General features: G+C 32.2%; 1 protein-coding gene across 1 annotated transcript in view; it reads left to right on the top strand.

Moving 5' to 3' along the window:
• LOC136796519 (pickpocket protein 28-like) overlaps window positions 1-4,753 on the top strand; it is a 41,559-nt gene that overhangs the window by 21,483 nt on the left and 15,323 nt on the right. The window lies entirely within an intron of this gene.

Here is a 4,753-nt window from a genome sequence, read left to right as displayed (position 1 = left end):
GAGTGAATTGCATGGGACAACCACTCTACGGAGTGAATCGTTTTGCAACAATGAGGTGTCAAGTCCTGCAACACAATAAATATATTGTATGATTGCTTTGTGTTATCAACCCATTCTTATTCTTGTTTAAATGGAGTCTCATAATTACCTGTAGCACCAATTAAAAATAAATTATAGATTATTTTCGAGTTGAGAGGACCAGACAGAGCTACACTGGGGGGGGGATGCTCTTCGGTACCCGTAGCAAGTGCTCTAGAGGGTCTGCGATATCATCCTTTAATAATAATAAAATAATCCTGTTCACTGATCGCTTATTACATTTTTATTTTCAAAAAATAATGTATTAAACTTTACTAAGAGCATTTCATTTGATGAAAAAAGTAAATAGGCAGTAAAGAAAAAATTCTGAGCGTGATTCGTTGACAGGTATCATTGTTAAGGAAAACTGTTTATTTATTGATAGCACAAAAGTATTTCGTGATAATGCCCTTAGTAGAGCTAAATTATATCGATTAATGATATGAATATTATATCGATTAATGATATGAATATTATATCGATTAATGATATGAATATTATATCGAGTTGGTAAATATAGTAATATGGTGAAGAGTGGTGGAGTGGGACTGGAAAGTTATTCAACGATGAGGCAAGAGCTCCCAGCCCCAACCCACTTTCTTTATCCCTTGGGTGTTCCTTGCTCTCGGGTCAATGGAAACCATTCCCAATGCTCCACAAATTAATTTTTTCTTCCTATCCAATAATTATAGCACGAATTTTTGTTTTGTTATATTTATTTTTTCGGAGAATATAAACTTATAACATCGTTTATATCAATAATATTTCAATATATACAAGTACTTATATACACAGAAAGAGCATTACGCAGAACAGTTTTTTTTTTTAACCGTGATCAAGTACTTTAGGGGTACTAATGTTAAAAAGTAAACCCTCTAACGATAACCATTAAAGGCGTTCTTCTTGAGGCTCCGTAGGCTCGTTCCCATTTCAATTTTTATTTCTAGTTTTTACCTCCTTATAATTAACAATTAAATTTTAATTTAGTTATAGTCATATAAACATTTATATTTTTGTTCATTGTTTTCCTTTATTCTTATTCCATTTTCCACCCTTTAGAGTGTACTGTATTTTTATAGTTAATAATGTACATTTCCTTTAATGTGCATTGTTCATTTTTATAGAAATTTTCACGTATTTTAAATCATAATTATCCACCTTGGTTCAATTTTTTTAAACCTATTAGCTTACTTTGTTACCACAATTTTTTTTTAAAACTAAATATTAGATGGAATTGTAAAATGTTAATTTTTTTAACATTAACATAAAATGCATAATTAAAAAAGCGTATAAAACGCATCATTTAAACATCAATTATATATCCGTTTTCTTCAGTAAATTGTAAATGATAAATATCCATACAGTCCTACATAAATATCTATTTTTTTTGTATCTTATGTTCATACTTTGTTTTATGTAATTATTATTGTTTTATTTAATTATCTTAGTTGAGTGTCCCAGGGTAAAGATCGATTTTAACTTCATAACGAATTGTAATTGAACCCACTGTTTCAACCAAAAATTTCTCTTTGCAATTTCACGTACGTATATAGTGTTTTAATTGGTTGGCTGGCTGGTTGCTTTAGGTCTGGGATTTTTGTCGGCTACTCAACTAATGTAATACAGACAAATATTTACATTTATATATCTAAGAATGTATTTAGAGCCAAGTAGCAATAATTAAGTTTAATATGTCTATGGTTTATAATCGATATTTATGTGGCGATAGCTAGTATCAATTTTAATCAGATATCTTGTTGCGTAATTAATTTTTACTTGATACAACCAAAATATAAACATCTGATTCTCAAGTTATTTACACAAGTGATGTCATTATGGTTATTAATTAAAATAAATATTAAACGAATAAATATTATTTTCTAGGAGAAAATTCCTGGACCAAACTCATCTCCCTTCATTTTCTATTGAGAAGAATAATCAAATTTAAATCCGACCTCGTTGACAATTTTTTGTTAATATAATGTATCTCAAATACAATACTTGCTGAGAGCTCTTGATGGGAAGGAGAGAATACAATAGATACGGACAGCTCCTCCACATCTTTGTATTAACTCGGTCCATTTTGATAAAACTTGACACATACATTTGTTACTAAAATATAGTGTTCTATTTCATATTTAAGCAACTAATTAATAGACTATTTCACTATATCCAAGTGGTTGGGAGTGCGTTTTGTTTATATATCTCTCGGTCTAAGTTTTCAATTTTTTGAGAGGGGTGGGCGAAATTGCTAGCGTTGAAGACGCTATTCATTGAATTGTATGGCTCTGTGAGTGTGAATCGCTAGACCTGCTACTGACTCAGTGATTGTGAAAGCTCCCAAGCGACTATTTGCACAAGTAAAATAAATTCACAAACTACTGGGAGGTCATTGACACCATCACATATTCTTAACTTTACGAAAGAACAGTTTGAACATTGTCTGTCTCTGAATAGAAGATCTTTTTTTTTATAACAAACAGTTTATAATCTTTTCTATAACAAACATATAAAAGTAAAATAAAACTTATTACTCGTTAGTATATATTAGTGTATTAGTGTATTTGTAGTTTTGTCTGTAGGCTTAGGCGTGGCATCCCATGACATTTCTCTGCTTTGCTTCAACAGTTGCACACCTGACAAACACTTTTTTTTTTTTGAGATAGGTGTATTCCATAGGATGTAAATAGACTCAAGTTAATTTATAACAACCCTAATAGCTTTAGGAAGGCCTGGGTAAAGAATGGAACCGCAGATATGCCACCATTCAAGCAAAGCTACGATATGCCACCATTCAAGCAAAGCTACGATATCCTGACGCAGTGGTCTAGGATTTAGTTATTTTTATTTCTGGGTAAAGGCAACACATTTCTGGCAGCTTTTAAACTTCAATCCGAAAATGTTTTCCCTAACTTATTTTCCATTTTTAGATACTGGAATTATTTTTTAGAGATATACAGTATAGACGAAAACAATAGAAAGAATGTTAATGAATTTTTGATAGAGATCGGAAATCCTCATTAGTGTGGTGAACAAGGTTATGGTAAACATGTTATGCGGAAGCTGTAACCGGAGGGGACATTTGTTGTCTTGATTCAGCTATTTTTGTCGTAGAAACATATTTGAAGCTAATTGAGTCAATCTGTGAGTAGTAAAGCAGAAGAACACAAATATTTTTTACTTTCACCAACTTGTACAATTCACAATACAATAATATGGTAAGGGCAAATGGGGAACATTTCTAAACTCTGAGTGTTCAGTGCAAATATATCTTTAGCTATGTTTAAGGTCCTTCCAGTGCAAATATATGTTTAGCTATGTTTAAGGTCCTTCCAGTGTAAATAAATGTGTCCCACTAAATTTAATTCTGGTGATGACATAGCTGATATTGAAGACCACTTAATCGTGTACTTTGGTATCATTAGTTGAATCGAAATTGTTTTCAGGAAATGCTATCTTAAATACTAAATTTCGGTTAAGCACTAATTTTCATTTTTGAGGGAGGGTGGTCAGGCACACAGACCATCCAGGTTCACTTTTACTCGAAGGACCATAAAAGATATATTTCTATTTTTAATATAAGCAGTTTCTTAATTTTTCACGTTCGCAATATTTCTCCATATTACATCTTTTGCATGTAAATAAGTGAAAGTAAAAATATTTTGTGTTCTTCTGCTCCACTATTCACTGATTGACTGGATTAGCTTCAAATATATTTCTACGACAAAAAAAGTTTCACAAAAGATGTTTACCATAACCTTCTGCTCCAGCCTAATGAGGTTTTCCGATCTCTCTCAATAAATCATTAACATTCTTTACGTTGTCTTGTTTTTGTCTGAACTGGATATTTCTGAAAAAATTTCCCAGTATTTAAAAATGGAAAGTAAGGAACTCTGGGAAAATATTTTCGTGAATGAAATGAAGCTAAAAGATATTAGTACTTCTGATGTCAAGGTCATGTCCATTAATGCTCATTTGTGATAAACTGTTTTTTTCTTATCAAGGGTTACAGGTGACTAATTGTAAGGAGAGTCACGTGGTTGAAAAAGACAATAATTACTCTATTTTCTTGCAAACATGAGAAAATGTATTGAGCTCTAAACGGAACGCAAACAATTCACCATTTGACTTTTCGACTGCCTGAGGCAGCTGTTAGTGAGAAAATCACAAATATCGCTTAAGCGAAGGCGAAATGTGTCACAACTCACATCAACAGCCAGAGACGGTTTGTAAATGGATATGACAGAATGATATGATAGAATGATGAGCCGCCGCTAGTTGGGGACTTGATGTTCTCTGGTGTCTGAATAGGCCAAACTTGGACAGCTCACTTCTTTCCGGTAGTTTAGAGGTTCAAGGCTTCTTGATTGGTATCTTCCGATTGTGTTCTAACAATGAAAGAGCATTGAAGATGTAGATGACAGATCGATAGTTCCCTTATTGCCAATGTCAAAACAAATCCTGTTAGTGAACTGTTGTATTGAGACAAAGTCCATATATTTTACAACTATTAATTGAAAACCAATTTATACGGGAAAATTATATTAATTTAAAGAGTTCGATTAATGTAAGGGGAATCCCGGTCCCCCCCTCCCAGATTTCACTTGCCTAAGTTATAATGCTAAAATAACATAAAGTAATGAGTACTGTCAAATTAAATGAGGATATTACATTT

This window comes from Halyomorpha halys, unplaced genomic scaffold (assembly GCF_000696795.3).
Source record: "Halyomorpha halys isolate HHAL.00 unplaced genomic scaffold, Hhal_1.1 Scaffold2105.1, whole genome shotgun sequence".
NCBI classification, from domain to species: domain Eukaryota; kingdom Metazoa; phylum Arthropoda; class Insecta; order Hemiptera; family Pentatomidae; genus Halyomorpha; species Halyomorpha halys.
The sequence above is the reverse complement of the archived record's forward strand: the minus strand, read 5'-3'. Positions and strand labels throughout refer to the sequence as shown.